The following is a 25,000-nucleotide window of genomic DNA, read 5'->3' on the forward strand; positions in this document are numbered from 1 at the left end:
CTTTCCTCCTATTACACCTTTCAGACCTTTTTACTGTCGTTTCAGTTTCAGGGTGGAATGACCTCATAGGTCCCAGCGCTTGGCCTTTGGCCCAGAATCTATGTTCAGGCCAATTTCATTGTTTACTCTTCCAACAATTTTGAAGTCTTTATATTCTATGTAGGTTTTGCATATTTTCGAGTGATTTCTTTTGCTGGAATTTTCACAGGGTTGGACAGCCTACTCTCAGTTTTAAGGCAAAGTCCTCTATGTTTTTCTGTGCGAACGCCCAGCAGCCTCGTGCTTCCATCATGGGTCCCATGATCACATCCTGGGCACGTATACTTGTACACGACATTGGAAGGCAAGAGGGGGCTGAGACGGTCCTTAAAGTGAAACAGTAACCCGATGGTTAGTAGGTTTTTGGAACAAGTTTACGTCTATAGCAGGAGAACTTTTGAAATTTATGTGAACATTTTTCTCCTACTACGTAAATAAATAAAAAGAAGCATACATTTTCATTTTTTGTGTCATAAAAGATCATAGGTGGTTTATTTATTATTTTATTCAGCATTTTCTATATATATGTATATATATATATATATATATATATATATATATATATATATATATATATATATATATATATATATATATATATATGTATATATATATATACATTATATATATATGTATATATACCAGATATCATGATTAGGGTGAAGTAAAAGATGCATTTACAGTAAATTTTCGTCACACATCTTGGTGATTTTATTTATCTATAAATGATTTTGTCTATGTATGTATGTAGATAGGTAAAATTACTCAAGATGTGTATCGAAAATCTACTGTAAATGCATCTTTTACTTCACCCTAATCATGATATCTGGTATATATATATATATATATATATATATATATATATATATATATATATATATATATATATATATATATATACATATATACATATGTACATATACATACATACATACATACATACATATACATACAAAAAATGCTGAATAAGAAAAAAAAATAAACCACCTGAATAAGAAAAAAAATAAAATGTAAACCACCTTTGATATTAGTACTGTACTAAAAATAAAATGTCTTGGACTTTACTTATATATATACAGTACTGTACTAAAAATAAAATGTCTTGGATATTTATATATATATATATATATAGTATATATATATATATATATATATATATATATATATATATATATATATATATATATATATATATATATATATATATATATATATATATATGTATATGTATATACATTTCTATTAGGGAGTATCTGTGTCAGTGTATCAATGTATAAGGTGGTAATGATTCGAGGCATGTCGAGCTTCAGTAATTTCCTTCTTTAATGTCTTCCTATTTGTTATAATATGACCAACCAAAAGGATGTAGGAAAATTAAACTTCTTTGCACAGCTTTTAGATTTTCTTTGATCTATTAAAGACACAAAGCATGCAAAAATGTTGCAGTGATTTTGATGTAAATTGTAAGGAACATCGATGCCCCTCTTCATTAGGAACTTTCTCCCAATGAGAGAAAAGTTTGTTGCTGTCGCTCTTGTTACAGTTGGACTTGTTCGGCTGTTGTGATGTGTTTGGGAAAAGAATTTTGAGTTGCGGATCTCTCTCTCTCTCTCTCTCTCTCTCTCTCTCTCTCTCTCTCTCTCTCTCTCTCTCTCTCTCTCAACTTTGAATAGAACGCGACGCCCAAAAACAAGTCTGGTTCGACAAACGTTGAGACCCAGAGGTTATGGCAAAGTAATGATAGTGTTAATACATTTCTGAGGTAACAAGTGACGTCTCTTGACCTGAGTATGAAGAAAGCAGGGAGGATCATAAAAAGAAGCTGTGATACTCCCAGTTTACCATTGCTATTAGCAAGGAATTATTGAATTCGAGAACCTACAGAAGTCCTAACTTTCAAAGTAATGAATCAAATTGATATATAAAGGGAAAAATAATTACGTGAGAAAAGGCGGTTTCGATAGTTATGTAGAGTTTTTGTTTCTTTGTATGGCGAGTAACGTAATTGGATGCCGATTTTGAGTAACTTTTCCATCTAGTCTTTTCTTCGTAACGAATAGAGTACGAAACGTTGAGTGTGTGTATATTTAAATTACTTAGTCTCTTGACTTTGAAGTAACTGAACTCGAGAATGTTGAGTTCTCTCGAACAGCATGTGTGGACGCTGTTATGAGAGAGAGAGAGAGAGAGAGAGAGAGAGAGAGAGAGAGAGAGAGAGAGAGAGAGATTTTCTAAGCTCTTCCCCAATTTAAAATCAGAAATTGACCTTTCACTTGTCAGAAGAATTTTTTTTTGTTTTGTTTTGTTTCGGGGAATTCTGTTAACAGTAGGTCGTTTCTATATCTAGACGAAACAACCTTGTTTCCTTTTGTTGTAGTAACAACAATTCATATATCTCAGTTAGTCAGTCAGTCCTTCGCGTTGAATCTTTTACAAACAGTATTGACTGATCGGAGGGAGGGAGTGGCTGAAACAGAAATTCAAACTTTAAAGAGCGTTCTTTAAAAAAACTCCTGTTTAACTTTGGTCTTGAAATGATTATAGAGAAATTTTTATGGATACTTGAGATACTATATAGTAGAAAAATGGAGCTCTTGTATGTAATTAGTCCTTGTCATGGCTAGTGAGCACAAAAAGATACAGGAAATGAATGAACGGAAAAGTTTGAAAATATGAATATCAAACAGATGAGAGGAAGAGGAGACCAGATGAGTGATTCAGTTGTCTTGCGGGCCACTGGGCTTAACCTAGTGACCGCATTCACGTAAGACGGCCGACCAGTGCAATGGGATTGCAATGGCATCCAATCCAGCATAGCTCTCTCTCAATAACCCCTCCTTTTACTCATTATCTGTGCTGCCGACATCTCTGTGCTTTTTAGGCTTATGGGGGCGGCGCATGCAGCTGCCGCCATCGTGTGAAAGTTGCCCTGAGGCGACCCCAGGCCAGTCCAGAGAAGCATGGCCCAGGAGACTGGGTTATTGCGCTGTTAGGAGCCTTTTCGAACGGACATACATTACCGCTCTACTCCACAGAGGCCGTCATTTGCCTCGTGCCACGTGACACCAATTCTCGGACCCCAACTCCTAAAGGAGAGATCATTTTGGATACCCAATGTAAGTCTAAAATGTAAACGGGAGCTCGGCGGCCAATTTTTCTTCGACTATTTTCTATTTTCTTTACCTTTATCAAGAAACCTTCCCAAATTCCCCCGTGGTCTCCCACGTGTATATCTCTCTCTCCCTCTGTCACTGTGTGTCCCACCTTGGACCCGATACGACTTTTCTACGCCAAGCCAACCACCGTTTGCATGTGTAGTTAATTTCTAGATTAGGAACAGCGATATTAAAACGTCTTTTGACCGGCTGTGCCGTCCTGTGCCAGCCCGAGTGGTTAGAGCAATCTTGAAGCATTCGGGCATGATATTGCAGTGAATTAGGATAGCTCGACGGTATTTAGTTAGGAGTTTATTGCATGCTATTCCTATAGTTAATTCGACGCCTCTCTCTTTCAGAGGGATCCTTTATCGTGTGTGACGTAGGTCAAATCTCAGCTCGTCCTTTCGTTCGTCGCCTGGACCTCCACGTACGACGGGACAGGGAATTTAACCTTATACAGCACCGTTAAATGATTCCATTTTCTTATCAATTATTACCCACGTGTGCCCGTGGTTATAATTAATTTGTGAGCTTTTGGTATTATTCGTTAGTAAACTTGTTAATTGCTCAATGAGTATATTTCACCTTGAAGTAACTTGATGTAAAATTGCCTAGTAGTCCTATATTCCCATTTTCTGTTTTCTTTTATAGAATTTTTTTTTGTCTTACTGTCAGTCATTTTATAGCATTCCGTTGCACGGCCACTGCTGGCCCAGTAACAGTTGGGTTAATGGAGACATATTAACAAACCTTATGAAAGTAGGAATTGGCAATAAAACATAATGGACGGCATTTACAGGACTTGTAAAAGTATTATTATTATTATTATTATTATTATTATTATTATTATTATTATTATTATTATTATTATTATTATTATTATTATTAAAACAGTTTAACCAGACCACTGAGCTGACTATCAGTTCTTATAGGGCTGGCCCGAAGGATTTGGATGAACTGCCTGGTCATGTCGATATTTACTCTTTTTGGGTATTTTGTATGGTATTGAAGTTTTATACCACCCTGATTTTGATTATTTGGATTATCCAGAGAATTGTCCAATGCTATGCCAGAAGATTTGCTCTGTACTGGAGTAGCGGTCATCAACCGTGCCGAGACGGTACCATCAAAGGGTCCAGGGGTACTCGAATCTTTACTTTTACTTGTCATAAAGATTGGAGGAAAAAAAATTAAACCTGAAACCCTTAAAAAGATATCATCCGCCTTTCATGGAGTTTATTCTTCCACCAATGGCACAAGTGAGAACCGACTCCCAAATGTCCGCCCCCTACCCTAACCCACAGGGGATGGCACTACATGATTAGAATGGCCCAAGTGTAAGCCAAACCCACTTGCTAGGACCGAGAGTATTACAAGAATACAATCATCCCCACCCTAATCATATCATGGGCAAACCGGATAGAATGCCGAGAGTCCTATTCCCAGAACCAGACCCCCTGGAATCCGTGGTCAGCCCTAAATAATAGTTCCGCCTTTGAGCTATCAATCTGATACCTCTCAGGTCCGAACATTATCGGGCATTTGATGGTCCTGCCACAGCTCCCACTATTTAGCTTCAGATATATACCCAGTCCCAGCTATGATATCCTTTCCTATTTAACAGGTCCAATAAATTTTATCAAAAATGAAAAATTCCACAAAAATTAATCCAACCAAATATATAATGATATATGGGGCTCTTGGACTCAAAGCCGGGAACAAATTCCTGGTGTTCAAGAGCCCCCTCACCTCAAGTCAAGGTGGTCCCACGTCGAGGGGGTGAAAATATTTGAATATATGTAGTTTCGTAAAGAAATTCAGAAAATTGACGAGATTTTTATATGGTTTCAGTGTTGCACCTTTTATAAACCGTACAGAAAGGAGACTGTGGACGATTATTGATTTTTTTTTCTCAGAAGGAAGTATATCCTAATATCATTAACATTACAGGATGCATGTGAGGAGAGAATTTAGAAGATGATGGTTCCCGACAGATTCTGGCATTCTGTGGTATGATTACTGTATATGCATGTCTGTTTTTTGAAGTCTAAAGGCCTTGGCGTTGCGCACCAGGTTCCTCAGAATAGAAGGTCCACGCCTAAAAAAGAAACAACAGGAGGAATAAAATGAAATACAGTAACCAGAAGAATGATGTGTTCCTCAGCAGGCTAAAAATAAAGTTTTGACATTATCCTGTATATACTGAGGAAACAAGGAAACTACATGTTTCCTTATTTGCCTTTCTTCATTCACCTGTGTAAACTTTGCTTTTAAATGCTCCGTTGCTTTTTTGGGTTTTAATGCTTTTCTCATGTTGGTAGGTTGTCGTTTTGAGTTTGCTTACAAAATAGGGTGTTTATTTGATCATCGAGAATTTGGAGGTTAATAACCAAACAGGCTTACCACGCAGCGCATGGTGGTGACTTTCTGGTGTCATCCCCAACTCTTGCTTCTGTAGAGCCGCTCACAGTGGCAACTGATTCGATGGACACCAGCAGCCTGGATTGACTTTTAGTTAAACAGTATTCTTAATTGGTCGTTGTGTGTATGTAATGGAATTGCGTAGATTTTACATGGATGTAAGATAAGTTCAAAGTGAATGGAAACGCAGTGAGAGTATAGTATTAGGAAAAGATTTCGAATTAAGGGAGAGAGATTTAGGACTAAGAGCATTAGAGTGCCTGGAAGGTTTATGTTACTGAATAGAGTAAGAAGAATAAAAAAAAAGAGAACTTCACTAATTCGGCCAGAAAGAATTGGATTTTCTGTTCTTTAAATAAGCGCCAAGAGAACATATGATCTTCACTGAGTTAAGCAGGCAAAATACTAACACATACAACTGTTAAAGCTATTCGCACGTAAAATGACAGCCTTAATTTCGATTAAGATCGGCTCGAAGACAACGAAATTCCGAGATTCAAGTGAGAGAGAGTGAGAGATTGTCATATTTACTTATAAATTTAATTTGTTTCATTTTTAAAAGACCTCAAGTGAACGTAGAGCTTCACATATATTTTGATTTCTCTTTATTCCACGTCCCTTTTCAACTAGAGTGGTTTCAGTCACCATAAAATATTTTTTTGTATTTTATTTTTTTTTTTTTTTTTGTATTTCTTATAACATAATCAGTCGGTCAACTACCTACAGTACTTAGGTCTTACCTTTTTTGCCTATGCCTGGCTAGACTTCCTCTAATGCGCATCGACCCTTCCCCTCCTAAATCCAGGTGTGCAGCTGGCATGGAATCACAGGACGTACTTCCATTTTATTGCTTGTTCTCTCCTAGGATATCTACTTTTGCCCTCATTAATCGGGCTTCTGCAGCTGTAATTTTCACTGTGCAACTCAGCACGTAGATTACAAGTGTTATTTTGATATATACCTAGGTCATAAAAGTAATTTTTCTATAACGCACTTATGTTGTTTAACAATTGTTTTTATTTTATTCTCGTTGCGTTGTAAGACGACTTTCTGGTGAATTTATACATAATTATTAATTTAACTGTTAAATATCTATTTACGAGTTTTACTAATGATATATAAACTCATTTGCATATTTATACAGTATGAAGATATCCCCTGTGCATCAATTAAGGCATTTATAAATAGTTATTCTATGCTGTATAAGTATTTCATATGTTATCTCAGAAACAGAATACACAGCTACCCCTATTCTCCGTTCGTACATGTCAACATAAAAGTCACTGATATATTCGTTTCCTAATTGGCCCCTTGTTTGCGTAAGTAATCATCTTAATTGGATATCTCCTGTTCGGGAAATGAAAAGTTCGTGAAGCGGGGATGAACCAGGAATCCTGCCGTGGTAAAACTTCTCAGATGAGTTGCTTGTTATTGCTCTATGGATTCCACTCACATATATTTACCGTGATTTAATAATTTTGAGTTCTCCATCATATATCTTGTAATTAGATGAGCTTGCTACAGTTGGAAGAATACTCACACACACACAGATACATACACATACATACATACATACATATACATACATACATACATACATACATATATACACATATATGTGTGTATATACATGAATTTTTGTTACATACCCATTTTGATTTTATCATTTTGATTTCTCCATCATATATCTTTTAGGTAGATGAGCTTGCTACAGTTTGAAGAGTGCTCACACACACATACACACACCCACACACACGTACATACAACATACATACATACATACACACACACACACACACACACATACATATATATATATATATATATATATATATATATATATATATATATATATATATATATATATATATAGCTGTATATATATGAATGTTTGTTATATACAAATTTGACCTCTTTAATATTCACAAATATTAAGTCACAAATATCGTTTAACATCCAGTTCACTTTACCTTGAGGATAGCCTACACCCAGGTGGAATTATAACTGATGAAAGCTTGGGCGTAAGTTATCTTAAGCTATAGTGAACTGGATCTTAAACGGTTTTTAGTATTTTGGGATGAGGTTACCGGTCTATACCCGACCCTATGGATGTTCAAGGAGCTTTAGTCTATGTGCAGACGGCGTCTGGTGTGTATTGTCGGCCATGCATCCAAGTAATGGGCAGGCTAATCGCTGAATAACTTCGCTGATGTGAAGACCACTAGTATAACTGGTAAGATGTGGACTCTGTTAAATATTTTAACCTAATGTCCGGGGAAAGGGCGCCTCCACCACGGCTGAGCAAACCACCCCGGTCAGAGGTCCCTTCTCCCCAAAAGTGACTTACCCTTGCCAAAAATCTACTCGCTTTTTGTCAGGTACAGAGTATAATGATTAAATTTGGTTACTAAAATCTAAATCGTGTAAAAGGTTTAGATGAATCAAATCCCAAAAGTTCCTTTCATTTAAAATCCTTTGTCTCCCAAAATCTAATCACTTGTCGCCAGACATGAGGATCACCGATGGGAAAATTTTCATCGAAATCCACTAATAATTTTTTGCATAATCCACAGACAAGTAGACAAACAAACGAACCTAACCAAATACATTTAAAACCTCCTTGGTGTAAGTAATGAAGCGATATATCACTGTGATGCCTTAACTTGGCTTTCGGCTGTACGATGAGACTTAATGAATGCTTATTTAATCAACTTGCGTTGTCTTGAAAGAATATAATGGGAAGCTCTTGCCTTCTTTTCTTTGAGTGATTCCCGTTTTCCTACAAACATTCAGGTGTATGCCCTTCCTGTCTGACAGAGTTAAAAAGATTCAGTCATATATAATTTTCTCATTTGAACGTCACCGTGACAAAATGCAATTGCGCCAATACATTTTCAATAGCTTATAAGAGGGTAGATTTGGGGTCAGAGGTTATTGGGCAAAATAGAATACCTTTATTATTGTCTGCGTTGTTATTATGAGGTGTAGAGGGAATATGCCTTTGCTTCGTGGTGATGTAAGACTAGAGGTGGTCGGTGGTCCAAAAATACTATCATCTACTTGAGCCCGTCAGTATCGTCTCTAATGCGATAATGGAGAATGTTCAACATCCAGGAACCGTTGTTTTGTTTTTGGTTTTCCTGTATTTAAATAGTTTGCCATTTCGAAGTTTGAGGTTAGTTTTCTCTTTGATCATCTGATTATTTTGTTCATCATTGACTTTTACAACTGAAAACTCAAGTATCCAGCTTACGTTAATATTGTCATGTGAAATTATTCTAAAGTTCACTTAAAACAATGTATAGTTTACGTGGATGGGGAATGTGGTACATTAAAGAGAAATTCCAGTTTGTATATTGGAAACAGAAATCTAGTATTTACTTACGGTTTTGGAAAAGAAAAGAAAGTTTTCACCTTGCGACAGAAATCTCTGGAGTTTGAAGCTCTGAGGTTTCGTCACCACTAACTTTTGTCATTCGAGAGACCATTTTTCCTGTTTTGGGAACTAACTTTGTCTGTATGAGGATTTCAGACTCCTATGTATTTGAAATGCCAGTCGTGTACATTCCCATTTTGATTTGTTAGTTGTATTCTTTGTTATGAATGAAAACAAAAAAAATCTTGATCGACTACAGTAACATTGTGTATAGCTGGTTGCCCCTAAATAATTTGTCGTTACTTTTGAATATGATGTGATTGTCCTTATTACAGTAGAGAATGATGAAGTTCCGTCGAAAGTATAATAAATTTAAGTGGCATGTCTGCTCAGCTTCATCGCGCGCGCGCACACACACACACACACACACACACACACACACACACACACACACACACACACACACACACACGGATGAGACACTATATAGGTTTCTGTCATAGAAACAAGTAACACGTTTGCTATACCGCTGGTCGTCCAAACAGCAGAGTTGAAAACGCTGGCTGGTCTGTACATGGATGGCTGACACCGAAAGGGATATAATGTAGAAGTTTTTTCGTTTTAGTATTTTTCACATTTTGATATAATTGGAAGTGTTTATAACTTAGTGATGTCTGTTTTATGGTATGGGACACTATATCAATTTTGATTTTTGTTGGCTCTCTTCTTTTAAAATATAGCTAAATAAGGATGTGGAATGTTAGAAAAAGTAGACATCCTATAGAATAACAGTAGCATTGGCATTTTCTAGAACAGTTATGTGAAAAGTTTGACAGTAAAGGTAACAACCATGTATTAATATCAATAGAGAGGCTATCTGAAGGATGTCGAGGATTTGTTGTATATACAAAAGGCAAGTTGATGAGAGCAATTACAGGGTTTTATGAGGGAAATAAAGCTTTTATTCTAATATGCAGATTGAGAGTGACTAGCATGGTGTAAAACACTAGTCTGAGGCAATGCTGTTGGATTTCTTAATGGATAGAATTATGGGAACTCAGAGAAAGGAAAAGAGACATAGGTACAAAGCTGTGTATTAAAGAAATGTCGTCCATGGAGCGTAGAATTTTGTTTGCAGATGACATATATTTGAATGAGGATACTGGAGAAGCCAGTGAAAGAATTTTAAGGTTTGCAAGAGGAGAAAATTTTTGGATATGAACAAGAGCAATGTTATAAGGGTAAATGGAAGTCAGAAAGATGGTTCAACGAATGTTAATATGATTGTGAAAGAATGGAAGAGGTTACTTCCCTTATGTATTTGGGAAGAAATGTATCTGTTAGTGGCAGGATGACGAAAGAAAGGAATCATTGTGTATGTGTGAAGCTATGGAGGTAGCAGGATGTTTCAGAAGACTGGAAAGACACTTGGAGTGTCTGTGGAAGTAAAGATGGGGATGCATGAAGGGATTGTTGAGCTAACTCTTTTTTATGGATTTGATGTTGAGAAGAATTGTTTACAAAGAATTTGTAGTTCAAGAAGAACATACTGGGATAAATATGGAGTTACAAAGATGTAGTGAAATGTTTAGTGGGGATGAAAGGTTGCATCAGTGCTCTAAGATTATTTGGTCACTTGAAAAAGCAAGCAGGACAGTAGATTGATGAACCGTTTATAATTTGGAGTTGTTAGCAGCCACAAGCAGAGTAAGATCTAGAAAGTGCTAGACGGATGGTTAGCAAAAGATATTGGAAAGGAAGGACAATGACACCAAAGAAACATGAGTTTACATTAAAGATGAAGGTGAATGGTATGGTGTGGTGTGAGTTGGTGTTTGATGTATGCTGATGAACTTTATGTTTATCGGAATGATATGGCTACTTCAATTCCGAATTAGGAAGTAAAGTATAAATGTAGCAATGCCCCTTGTGTTAATATTTTTTTTTTTTTACGGAGCACCCCTTGGTGAAGCAAAAAGCTTATGTTGAGTTCATATTTTCTCCGTATACCTTTTCCTTTTGGAGGTTTCTCAGCAAAATGTAGTAAACGTAATCTAAATGTTGCAGCACTCAGTAAAGGTGCCTATTTTTTTTTAATGTCATGGTGGGTGGTGGTATCGCCGCCACTTTCGTAAATGGTGATGGCTGATTTCACCTTGTACAAGGTGAACAGTGGGTTGGCATGTTCTTCTGCTTAAAAAAATATATATGTATATATACTGTACATATACATATGTATATATATACATATATTAATTATAATATTCATGTGAAAATAATGTATATACAGATACACAAAGATTTTATCCATGCAAATGATTTGTGATGTTTGTGAAAGCAAAATCTGGGGTGTAATGGAAGGACTGTGGAGCAAGCTCTCCTGTATGGAAATTGTTGCTCGGGAAAAAGGCTAAATTCCTTAGTTGGATTATTTGGAATGGAATGGAATATAGAGTTTAGGCCAAATGCCAAACGGTGGGACCTATGAGGTCATTCAGTGCTGGAAAGGAAGTTGAGAGTATGTAGGTTTGAAAGGTGTAACAGGAGGAAAACCTCGCAGTTGCACTCTGAAATATTTGTTAGGAGAAGGTGGATAGCAAGATGGAAGAAAGATAATATGAATGGAGGTACAGTAAAAGGATTAAAAGAGGTTTCAGCTAGGGGCCGAAGGGTCGCTGCAAGTAACCTTTAGTAATAGTGCAGCAGATAATTGCATATTTCATAAGAATCGTTCAGATAGTGAAACAAGCATGAAATTTTGCACAAGTGCTCTTTAAAGCTCCTCTATCAGAAAAGGGCGCTGGCCACGCAAAAATTTAATATGGCGGCCAAATTCCAAGATGGCGGCCAGTATCGACAGATTTTGGCTAATTTTTCACTAGAATGGCATGTATTTGCTTCTAGCAATATGGTAAAGCTCTTCCATACTATTTCTTGTGAATATTATGTTTCTGTAGCTTCCCAGTACAGTTTACCTTTAAATATGGGGGCTATATGGCTGCCAAGAAAAGGTAGAAACAATAATTATAATGAGAAATAATGCCTGTTCAACAATTATCGTTTTAAGCATGGATCTTGGTTTCTGTGGTTTTAGATCCTAATGAGGCCATCTCTTTCGAATAACTCATCAATTTTGAAGGAAAATTAATAAATGTAAAAGAGTGTATGTCTGCACACAACCAGGGCACACTGGTGACATCACTGCTGTGTAACTCAGCATAGGTTCAGTGCCAGCTAATCCAGCTTTACTAATCCTGTAGTCTTAGACTAGTAGTTGTAGTATAGTTTAGTTTAGTGTCCCAAATGCTTTCTAACAGCCCCAGACCAGCTATAGTTAGATAGCCGCACCTGAATAGACAGGATGTGCCAGCGGGGAGAGCCGAGCCAAGGGGGTATGGGGCTGTACATGATGGTTCATGTACTTACCGGATGGTGTACAGATCACACGGGACTTAAATGGCACTGGATGAATGATCGGGCTAGGTGTAGGGAGACCGAACCTAGTTGAATCCCCATACAGGAATGTGTGCTGATACCTACTTCTTTTCCAACAATAATACAAACTATGCTCGTTGGCTGCCTATTCACCTCAGGGACATGCTTACCCTAGAGAGTTCACACCCAGAGTTGCACAAGGAGTTCAAGGCTGGCAACTTTGTTGTGCACAAGACCAGTCGCCAGTTCTCAGCAATGGCTCTTGACCAAGCTCATGAGCAGACCAATGCCTTTATAAAGGCTGATGGCGGGAGCCATTGGGCTGACTGAAGATCCGTCAGCACTCAGAAGATGGATGGTGGCTGGCCCAGAGATCATCCGCTTGGTGTCTGCATACGAAACAGAGGTTCAAAGTAAGGAGTCTAATGAGCAGACAACACACCATGAACAAACATCTCATGCGCAGAAGACATTCTTGAGAGTCAGCAAGCTGTCATTGGCTTTGCAACACTTGGGAAGTCCTTTCAGGAAGAGAGCCAGGATCTGTATTCCATTGACAACAAAGACATTGCCCACCCCAGCTCAGCAGAACTTCTACAGACACACCTTGACAGAGGCCGCACTAAATTTCAGAAGTTTTCAGACTCTTTGGCAAACAATGCAGTCTCCTTCTATGAGCCGATAAAGAAGAACAGAACTGACTTCTTCAGGCAAGAAGCTGCTCCTGTAGAACAGTCAAAGCAGAAACTTCTGAAGGAGGATTGCCAGCTTTTCTCAAAGCTATTTATATCCTGTCAGAGCTGTGAATGTGATCTGCAGGAATTCTTCCAGCACGAGAATCAAACATTCCAGCTTCCCTTAGTGAGGGTGGTAGGCTGTACACATGTCAGAAGTCTCAGCTGACCTCGGTCTTGGAGAGTCATGTTACACTAGAAGACAAAGAACCAAAGACTGATGTCCTCATTGTAGATGGATCAGCTTTGGTCCATGCCTTGCCACCAAAGAAAGGAAAGACCTTTGAGGGCTATGCACTTTGCGACTTCTTGCCTGTGATACAATCCTATAGCAGCAAGTACACATCATCACATCTTGTATTTGATGTATACAATACATCCAGCCTCAAAGCTGAGACCAGGCTCCAACGTGGTCAAGGAGGAAGGCGCAAGGTGACAGACAAGAACACAATTCCATCCAACTGGCGCAATTTCCTAAGACACGATGCCAACAAGACAGAGTTGTTCCAGTTCCTGGCAGACAAAGTTGCCCAGATGTCTGCCACAAATGTTGTCATTGCCACGAAAGGGTCTGCTGTCCTCAGCACTCATGAGGCTAGTCTTCAGGGACTGGAAAAGTGCTCTCATGAGGAAGCTGACACCTGCATCTTTCTCCATGCCAAATATGCCACAGAACATGGAGCCAAGACCATCACGGTTAAAGCAAATGACACAGATGTTCTTGTCGTTGCAGTCAGTGCTTTCTCCACTCTCCACAATCTAGGGCTAGAGAAGCTATGGGTGGCATTTGGCCAAGGCCAGAGCCTGCCGCGCTGGATTGCTGTGCATGACCTGTGCAACTCTCTGGGCCAGGGAGAAGGTGAATGGCATGCTCTTCTTCCATGCGTTCACAGGCTGTGATACAGTGTCAGCCTTCCGGAGCAAGGGCAAGAAGACCGCCTGGCAGACATGGAACATCTTTCCAGAGGCCTCCACTGTGTTCTCCAAACTGAGTCACTACCCTCTCAGAGTGGAAGAGAGTGACCTGAAGGTCCTGGAGAGGTTTGTCATACTTATGTATGAAAGATCCAGCACTGCTGGCACTGTGGATGAGGCTAGACTTGATATGTTTGCCAGAAAACAAAGGGCATATGAGGCCATTCCACCAACCAGGAGCTCTCCTCCAACACACCAAGCGTGCTGCGTACCAGGCTGGTTGTGTGTGGGGGCAGGCCACCCAGTGTCAGCCACAGCCAGAGAACCCTGCTGAGTGGGGATGGCAAAAGTCTGGTGAAGCATGGCAAGTCCTCTGACAACAAACTCGCCCTTAGCCAAGAGTTGCCAACAGCTTACCAAATGTGGATGCAAAGCAGGCTGTCGGGAAAGGTGCAAGTGCTACAAGCTGGGTCTTCCTGCACAGCTCTGTGCACTTGCAAATGTGAAGTCTAGATAAATATTGCCCTCTCTTCAGTAGATAATCTAGCTTGAGCATCCAACGTGTCATGCTATGCCTACCTTCTTATCCTCGAATTTTTCAAAGGTGTAGGTTGAGAGACCTATACATAGATTGGTTATGTTTAGTCCATATTTCTCTTCTTTTCTTTTTATGGTTACAGTCTTAGACACAATGTTGTATGTGACCATACCATTACTATTTCAGTTGAAAATAGCATATTAGTTAAACTGTCTGATCACATGAATATACCATTAAATAAAAACAGTTGGTCTCTATGTCTCTAGCGCTGTGGATAGAAAAAAAACTTTTATGGCAACCATTTTGTACGCCATCTTGGTTACAATTCATTTAGTAAGGGTTTTCAATAAAATGTGTGGTATGGAAACATTTTATAACCTAAAAGTCGAGGTTTAAAAAAAAACTGGCATATTCCATCCAATAGATGCTCCCAAACCAGTGAATCTCAACATAGATGGCGGCCATTTTGAAAAATAGCCGCCATCTTGGATTTTCAGGTGGCCAGCGCCCTTTTCTAAGAGAGCGTAGTCTTAGGAATGTTTGTGCCAAATTTCATGCTTGTTTCACTATCTGAACGATTTTTACAGCAATCTGCTGCACTATAATGCCTATAGTGCACCCCGTGAGGTGCACTGTCGGCGCTACCCCCCTACGGAGAGTTGAATTATTTGCTTTTTATGCGGAATATGATGAGGTGAGGAATAAAAAATAATGGTTCAGGATTGTAGTATAAGATTAGCGTGGGTGACAAGTGGATCAGAGTGTTTTGAGGTGGTTCGGATGAAAAGGCATTATATTCAAGAACTGTGAATGGTACTGTGTGAGAAGGGTATTCGAATTGTTGTAGATGAGATTGCGGTTTGCAAATAAAGCTGCTGATCCTGTGGAAATTTTTGGCTTGAGAGATCATCTCTGATTTTTTAGTTTGAGGATGGACTGCTATTGACTGTTATGTTGCTTTTATGTAGAACCTCTTATAATTGGACTAAATTACATGCACATATATATGTATGCATATATAATGTTCCAGGAATTCAGCAACCCCACTGCCACCCTGAGAAGCTACAATGACCTTCGAAATGTACAAAAATATGCTGGTTATATGGTAGGAAGAATCTTTGATGATACATACGTGAAATAACCGATAAAAGAAAAAATGTTTACCTCAGTCGGGATAGGGATAAGCTGTATTTTCATGCGAGGATTTACTAAATCCTTTAAGTAGTGTATTCAGCGATGGGAGTTTGTTGGAATCGCATGCGCAAAAAATAGATTGAAGAAAAAACTAATATTTTGTTGTTATTTCGATATGTTTCCGACTCACATATGTTCATAAAGTTTGCACCCATGTTGTCGTAAGATTCCCTTTAACTTTTGATGTATAGTTCTTTTTAAATCTTTTCATGAGATATCGTCAACAAAAAGTCGGAACATTTTAAAGAAAGCTAATTCAGTTTTTATGGAGTTTACTGCCGTATACCCACACACACACACACACACACACACACACACATATATATATATATATATATATATATATATATATATATATATATATATATATATATATATATATATATATATATATATATATATATATATTATACATATATATATTGTGTATATATTTTTATATATTATATATATACAAGCAGGCGTATATTAAAAGAGTCAAAGAAGACGACAGTCAACAAAACAGTTGCATATTTATTGTAAGAAACGTTTCGTGCTACTTAAACACATCATCGGTCTGTAAAATTGAAAAATACATATTAATTCACTAATTCAAAATAAAAGCTAAATTAAAAACAGCAATTACATTCTTTAAAATTACAACTAATATATAAAAGTAAAAGAGAGAGCAAAGAATTTTTTAAGGCTAAGTGTTCTCTGGGCATGCGTGAGCTTGTGGTCTTACTTCGTCTTTTCCCTCTCTTGTGTTCAGGTAGCCTTAAAAAATTCTTTGCTCTCTCTTTACTTTTATTTAGTATGTAATTTTAAAGAATGTAACTGCTGTTTTTAATTTAGCTTTTATCTTGAATTAGAGAATTAATATGTATTTTTCAATTTTACAGACCGGTGATGTGTTTAAGTAACACGAAACGTTTCTTACAATAAATATGCAACTGTTTTGTTGACTGTCGTCTTCTTTGGACTCCTGCTTGTTGTCGTGTACTTACGCCTGAATGTGTGTTTCGCCCTGGAGATGCTTCGTCTGTTGCTCTGTTCCTCCTGAAGCTGCGACTGCGCTCGGCTCACCATTTTGCCCAGATCCTTAGACCTCGATATCCTCCTTCAACCTTGAAACTCGCCAGACAGCTCGAAAAGTTGACCCTTAAGCAAGAAAAAGCAAAATGTGACCTTGATTTTTTATTATACTGTCAGCACTGCGGCATCTACCCGAAATTTGTTAGATTCAAGTTATACAAGACTTCTTTATATCGCACAGGTTTTTACCGGAACGCCCTTGATGAACTGCTCTGTAAAGAAATTGCCTACAAACAACGCATCTCTGATGGTTTACGTAAAGATTGTTTGGCACTTCAAGACAGACTTTTTCAGTTATCTTTTATTGATGTGATTGTTTTTAAGAAGCTTTTTTTTAAATGTATTAATAATTTTATCTCTGATGTTCACTTGCGCCACCAGAGGAAACTGAAATCTCTAGGTGTTTGTATTCCCAATTTCTTGTATTTTTAACTATTCTGACCATGTTCTTTCGAAGAGGGAAGAGTTTCTTTTATCTTTTGGCCTGGACTTCTTTATTCCTTCATATAGACCTAATTTCTCGTATTTTTACTTTCCTTGTGAGGTGTTGTTCCAAAGATTCAAGGGCTTGAACTGTACTAATCTAAGTAGCTTGCAACAGAAACTTTCTCTTCTCCTGCATGACACTTATAAGAACTTAAAAAAATTAAGTGGGCTCCTTTCCCTAGAAAGGAAGATTTGGAAAATTTAAGAAATTTGAGTAAAGTGGAAAATATCGTTGTCTGCAAACCCGACATAAAGTTAATACACAACTTTCTGATAATGCAAAATTTCTATTGATTGGAGAACCTAGCTTCCTAGAAATCTTCAGAAGGGAAGATAAGATTAATAGATTCATTAGAAAGTTAAAGGAAGATAACATCTTAAATGAAGAGACCTTCCAAAAACTGTTTGTTACAGGGTCATCATTTGGCATTTTGTATGGGCTCCCTAAGATCCATAAGGATGGCATACCTATCAGACCGATTATGTCTTCGTATAATAGCCCTTCCTATAGTATCTCTAAATATTTAGTTCACTTATTAAACGATTTTCTCAATATCCCAGTTTGCGCTAAAAAATGGCTTTGACTTCCAACAACAAATAGTTTATCAGGATGGTGATTTATACATGGCCAGTTTAGATGTTGAGTCGTTATTCACAAATGTGCCAGTCTCCGAAACTATTGAAATTATTCTAGACAAAGTTTTTTATGAGAGTGATGTTATCTTTCACGGTTTTAATAGACAACTTTTTAAGTCTCTCTTGGAACTTGCAGTGCAAGATTCTGCTTTTATTTTTAACAAACAACTCTATTTGCAGGTCGAGGGAGTTGTTATGGGGTCTCCATTGGGCCCTTTGTTCGCCAATTTTTTTATGACACATTTAGAAGAAGAGCTTTTAAATAGCTGTTCCGAATCCTTTAAACCCCTTTACTATAGGAGATATGTAGATGATACTTTTGCCATATTTAAACATTTGTGCCAATGTCAGTCTTTTCTAGATTACGTTACCTCTAGACATCCCAACATTAGATTTACTATTGAGCAGGAGACTGAGAATACACTGGCTTTTTTAAACGTAAAAATACAATGCAATGACCATAATTTTAGTACGTCAGTTTTTAGAAAAAATACTTATACAGGCCTTGGAGGTAATTTTTATAGTTTATGTTACTTTTCATTTAAAATTAATGCCATAACTACCCTAGTTTTTAGAGCTCTTCGTTATACATCTAGCTGGGTAAATTTCCAATCCGAAATTGAATTTTTACTGGAATATTTTACCAAAAATTCCTATCCAAAAAGATTTTTTTATAACGTAGTTAACAAGATTTTAGCACGTAACTTTTCTGATTCCATTGTGAAATTTAACGTTCCGAAATTGACTATGTACGCCACGATACCATATACTCACTCTAACTTTCCAAGATCAAAAGTTAAACAAATCATCGAAAAAGAGTTTGGTTTTCTAAAACTAAATCTAATACCTATGAATCCACTAAAGATTGGCGGCTTTTTTAGTTATAAGGACAAGCTACAGACCTTTATGAAGTCCAATATTATTTACAAATTTGAATGCCCAAGATGTCTTGGTAGTTATGTTGGGTTATCAAAGAGAATGTTGCAAGTCCGTTATTACAGCCATTCAGGTTTGAGATACAGAACTGGCTCACGAATTACTAATCCCGAATTTTCTAGTATTAGAAATCATGCCGTTAAATGCAAGATTAATATTGATAAAAAAACATTTTTCCATAATTGTAACTACCAAACAATCTGCTTACTTAACGACCCTTGAGTCTTTGTTTATTAAACGTCATGCACCTCTTCTAAACTCCAACGTGTCTTCTTCTCCTTTTCACTTGGCCCAAGTGTTCTCTGGGCATGCGTGAGCTTGTGGTCTCACTTCGCCTTTCCCTTTCTTGTGATCAGGTAGCCGTAAAAAATTCTTCGCTCTCTTTTTACTTTTATATATTTTGTAATTTTAAAGAATGTAACTGCTGTTTTTAATTTAGCTTTTATTTTGAATTAGAGAATTATTATGTATTTTTTAATTTTACAGACCGATAATGTGTTTAATGCAACACGAAACGTTTCTACAATACTGTAAATATGCAACTGTTCTGTTGACTGTCATCTTCTTTGGACTCCTGCTTGTTGACATACACACACACACACACATACACACACACATATACATATATATATATATATATATATATATATATATATATATATATAATTTTCATCACATCATCGTGATTTATTTATATATTATATATAAATGTAGTTTAATATCTAATATATATATATACCTATATATATATATATATGTATACCGATAATTATAATTGATATTTATAACCGCTGAACACGAGAACGAATATATTCATTTCTGAACTATAATCCTCTTGAAAAATATATATAATTTCCACAACAAGCTAAATATGTTAAGAGGAAAAGAGTTAATTAAGAAATTTTGTGTTGTTTGTGCATCTTTGCCTTATCTATATGGCGCATATCAAAACCTATATACAATCCAGTTTTGTCTCTATAGTGCTAATGGTTCACCTGCATATAAACTAAAATGGCTTGTTAATGAATTTTCACTCTTAATAAAAGTATTTCTCATGCCTGTAAAAATAATGTTGGTTTATAATCTTGTTATGAAATATCATATCAATTTATGACTTTAAAATTATGAGTTCTGATGTAATATTACCGTTTTACTAAAGTATCTGTTGGCGATTTGCTTGATTTTTCAGCCGATGAGCTGCATAATTATATTTTCTCTGCTAGCTAGTAGTTATAGGATGAATCAAATTATGTATAAATATTTATAAATTTATATTTATGAAAAATATTATGAACAAGGATTTGGAATGGCAATGTGGAATATTATCGCCATTTTTATATATATATCTATATGGACTTGTTTTTATATATTTTTACCAATATTTTATATATTATGATATGGTCTATATTGATTACATTTTATATATATATAATCTATATAAGTGAAATTATTATATATTCTATAAAATTTGCTGCTGAGGAAGAGAGAGTGTGTATGTATATTTGTATGTGAATTTTCATGGACATTGTTACAGTTTATTTATTTTTTCACATTAGAAACAAATGTAGTTTAATATCATTTTTTATACTAACCACCATTTGAAAGTAAATGATTTGTTATTTTCTTTTCTTGTGTGTGTTTATAATTGATAAGTTTGTATCTCTGAATTTTTGGACGATGACATATTCATTTCATGAACTATAATCCTTTGAAATATCCCAAAAGTTTATTTGACAACAAGTTTTAAAAATGTTAATGTTTGGATAAAACCTTACCGGTAATTTTGTGTTGTTTGAGATCTTTCATCATCAAAATAATTTTTCGTTAATTAAAACCCTTCAATGTGCATGACAATCCAGTTTTTCTCTTTGATGTAATGGTTGACCTTGCATAAAATTATCAAAATGGCTTGTTAATGAATTTTCACCCTTATTAAAAAGTATTTCTAACAAAATCTGTAAAAAATAATGTTGGTTTCGTCAATCTTGTTATGAAATCTCAGTGTCAATTTTGACTTTAAAATTAAGCAGATGCATTTCTCTGTATTTTTACCGTTTTACTTTAAGTTATCTGGCATTGCAGTGAACAGTCAATTTGGATTTTTCAACTCAGAAAATGAATTGCCTAATTAGCCTTTTCATCTTTTATTTCAGGTATGTTTTTGGATGAATCAAATTATGTATAAACAGGTTGCAAATTTACTTTACTTTTTCGTTCAGAACACTATTTGGAATGGCAACTGTTATTCCAAAACATATCAAGATTTTTAAGAAGAATTTCATTATTCTGGACTTGTTTTGATTTTTTTTTTATTCCAATATTTTATGAAGAGGCAGATAATGGTCTGGGAAATTGAAACATTTTTGTGTATGAATGGCTGATGATACTGTGAAATTTATTTGTGTCTTCCAAACTTTCTGCTTGAGTGAAGAGCGAGGGTCAGTTGTGATGGTGTGTCAGGTTAGAAGTTCTATTTCAACTGGACATTGATTTATTTTTACATTATTTTTTCACATTTCCATCAAGATACTGATGTATCATCTTGAATGTCCATTTTTATACTAATTGATGTTTGAAAGTAAAGTTTGTAGATTTTCTTTCCTCTTGTGTGTTGTTTGAGGGCATACAGAACTTTGAATTGCTCTGAATTTTTTAGATCAATTTTCGGAACACATGATAGGTTTCTATTCTTTGAAATTGAAAAATTTTATTTGACGTAGGTTTTAAAAAAGGGATTATTTTTGGTATAAAATAAACTTCACTATGGGGTTGCCAGAACTTTCATCATCAAAAAACTAATTTTTATGTTAAAACCTATTTAATACCAGTTCAATATCTTGAATTAAAATCTGAAGTGAAACCCTGAGATAAGAACGTTTTGGTGTTTATTTATGATGAGCGATAAAAACGTGATACTTGAATGAGTTTTACTGATACTTTCAGGCTAAACAAAATCTGTTACTGGTATTTTCTCTCTCTCTCTCTCTCTCTCTCTCTCTCTCTCTCTCTCTCTCTCTCTCTCTCTCTCATATTGATGTTTTCATATCTCTGATTTTGTACACGTGTTTCTTTAAACACATTATATGGCATACATGCAATGAACATTCAACTTTTTTCTCAAGATAAAAATATTAATTTCCTGATTTTCTTTTAACGTTGCATCTTTTATTTCAGGTATCCTTATTTAGATGAACGTTACTCATTTATAAGAAGTCATATAAACATATTTTTTTTTATTAAATGGATTGTATATTTATTTGTTTGTTTTTATTAGGACACTTGAGAAAAAGAGAGAGAGACTAAAAGAAAATCGAGAGAGAGACAAAGAAAGGGTAAGAGAAGAAACTATGGGCGCATTGGGACAGCATTGGTATGTTGGCTACAAGTCCTGTGAGTTCCAGGAGTTTAATGTACATTTTTGTCCAAGACTTTTCGTTCAGCAGATCACTATTTATGTGAAGGGTTCCCAACTCTTATTCCAAAATTATCAGGGTGTCACTGAATGATACTTTCATTATTAGCTGTTATTCTTTTTATTTTCTTTTATTATTCTCTAAATAGATGCATATGAAGAGGCAGAATGTAGAGTTAATTCAGTTTGGAATCTTTATAGCCAAATTGAAATAAAGAATGTATTGAATGAATTGTCTGAATTAACCACCTAATGTTGTGATGGTGTGTTTGTTGTTTTTTCAAGATTATTCTGTCTATTTTACAACTGACCTTTAATTTGCTTTTATCTTGAATTTTACATCCATTTCCATCAAAATCTAAATTGTGTTTTGAAATGTTCATAAAAAGGGTGGCACCTGATGTTTGAAAGCAGTGTTGGTAGATTGTATGCGTTAACAGTTGTTTCTTCACAAGGAGAATGTGTGGATGAATTAAGTCATGCCAAAAAACTTTAGGCAATTTGTGAACACTTATTAAGATAGGTTTCCATTCTGTTGGGAAAATTATCAAGTAATTCCATATTATTTATACGCTCATTATTTTTTGAACCTGATGATCAACGATCACTATGTGGAGTTATAAATTTGACACCTGATCACTTTTTTTATGTTACAAAACCTGGATGCCATGGACGCTGGAGGGTTGTCCTAGCCCCCATATCTTGGAGGTAAAAAGTTTTGTGGTTTACGTCCTGAGATAAGAAACAGTTCCAAACTGTTTGTGGAAGAGCTTTTATATTCTGCGTTTTTGATACTGCTGAATTTGGTTTGTCCCCAGAAGTTTAAAATCTTTTACAAGATATGATTTCTTGTAATAATATATAGGCAATAAAATTTCTCATGCTGTCATGTCTCTCTCTGCTCTTGCTTTATGCTCTCTCTCTTATTGGTTTTCAGATGGTACTGAAGAAATATTGACATTTCATTAAACACAGGTCTGCCAAAATTTAGACTATTTATTCAAATTTTCCTCAACATAAAAATGTTCACTCTAAATTCAGTTGACTTGTAATAATATTGAAAGAAATGTTCTTTCGTATGATTGCTTTTACGATAGAAACATTCCCATTTATGAATCTGTGAAACATTTTTTTGTTAAGTGTCAAAGACTCCAATAAAAATGTCTATCTCCTCTGTTTTTCTAGAAATCTAAAATAATCAAATAGATATATGAATGAAGATTATTGAAAGAGTAAAAAGTTTATTGCCATTGAAGGAGTAAAGAAGTGTATTCACTGCCTTTTCATGCACCTTAAAGTCTCATGTTGGCTGAAGGAAGTCCGGAAACTTTCAGGGGTTTAACCATTTTTATCTCATGGGTCAGATTTGCCAGTCACAGATGCCTATTTATCGGGAAGGTGCTTATTATTGCTGAGGATTTCACTGTCCTGAACTGTCTTGAGGATTATTTTAACTGAGTTTTAGTGCATCAGTTTAAAGAGACCTTTTATTTGGTATATTAAAAATGCTCACATTTTTGACCCCATTAGCTTTAATCCATCCCCAAGGGGAGGGTGAAATAACTTTTTATTCCAATTTGAAATAAAGATATCTTTCATTTAGTATATAGCATTCCTGCTATTAGAAATTTATGTCTCATTTGTTGGTTTTTCAAACTATCATTTCTGTTTATTCTTCAGGCGTTGATGACGCCAAATGACATCTGCCAACTGGTTTTAGATTCATTTTATGTCCAATGACGTCAACTTTATAAACTAAAATTTGGCAGAATGGTGCTCTTTTATACGTGTTATTCATATTAACACTAATCTGTTATTATTCAGCTGGTTTCATTTTCATAAGAAGAGAATAAGATGTTGCTGTCTGATTATACGTTACAACGACTGGAAAATTTTGACACATTTCATCACCTGAAGACTGAGCAATGAGTTCCAAAGCAGTTGTTAAAGAATGTACTTTTAGTTTTCATGCTTGTTTTTGCAAAAGATGGTTTGTTGACTTGAACCTCCAGTTTCAGCGACTGTTTTTCAAGGAACGTTATAAATTTGACACCTGAAACAATCTAAGACTCAGAAGATATTTGGACGCTGGACACCTGTTTTTAGTACCCCAATGTGTGAAGCCCCGCACTCAAATTTCTGTACCCTTTGTAATTCATGTCGTGGACCAACAGTTTTTAAAATATTTCTCTCTTTTAAAATATTTATTTGAGATTTTAAAAATAAATTGAAGATCTTTATGTCCTTTCCTGATATGAAAATCTTTTACAAGATATGATTTCTTGTTTAAGGCAAGATGCACACTACAAAAAGTTTGGGATGCTGTCATGTGAAAGCCCATTTCCACGTCCTCGTTGCCATCCCAAGGTTTCTTTCGTGGTGGAAACCAAGCACTGGAGAACAAAAGAAAGAGAGAAAAGGTTGACATTTCACGTGATGCATCCTAACCTTAACTTTTAACTTGCTAAATGGTCACGTCCTAGTTGAAAATGTTGGGGTAGGGAGGGTGTTCCCCTGATCTCGTGAACATCCATTGGTAATTTGTCATGTTGAAAGAAATGGCTAACTTTCAATAATATTGCCAGACGACAATCGATCATTTTAAGATGATGCATCTAAAATGGGTGAAGAGTTTTTTACTTTTTG

The sequence above is a fragment of the Macrobrachium rosenbergii genome, chromosome 56, assembly GCF_040412425.1.
Source record: "Macrobrachium rosenbergii isolate ZJJX-2024 chromosome 56, ASM4041242v1, whole genome shotgun sequence".
NCBI lineage: Eukaryota > Metazoa > Arthropoda > Malacostraca > Decapoda > Palaemonidae > Macrobrachium > Macrobrachium rosenbergii.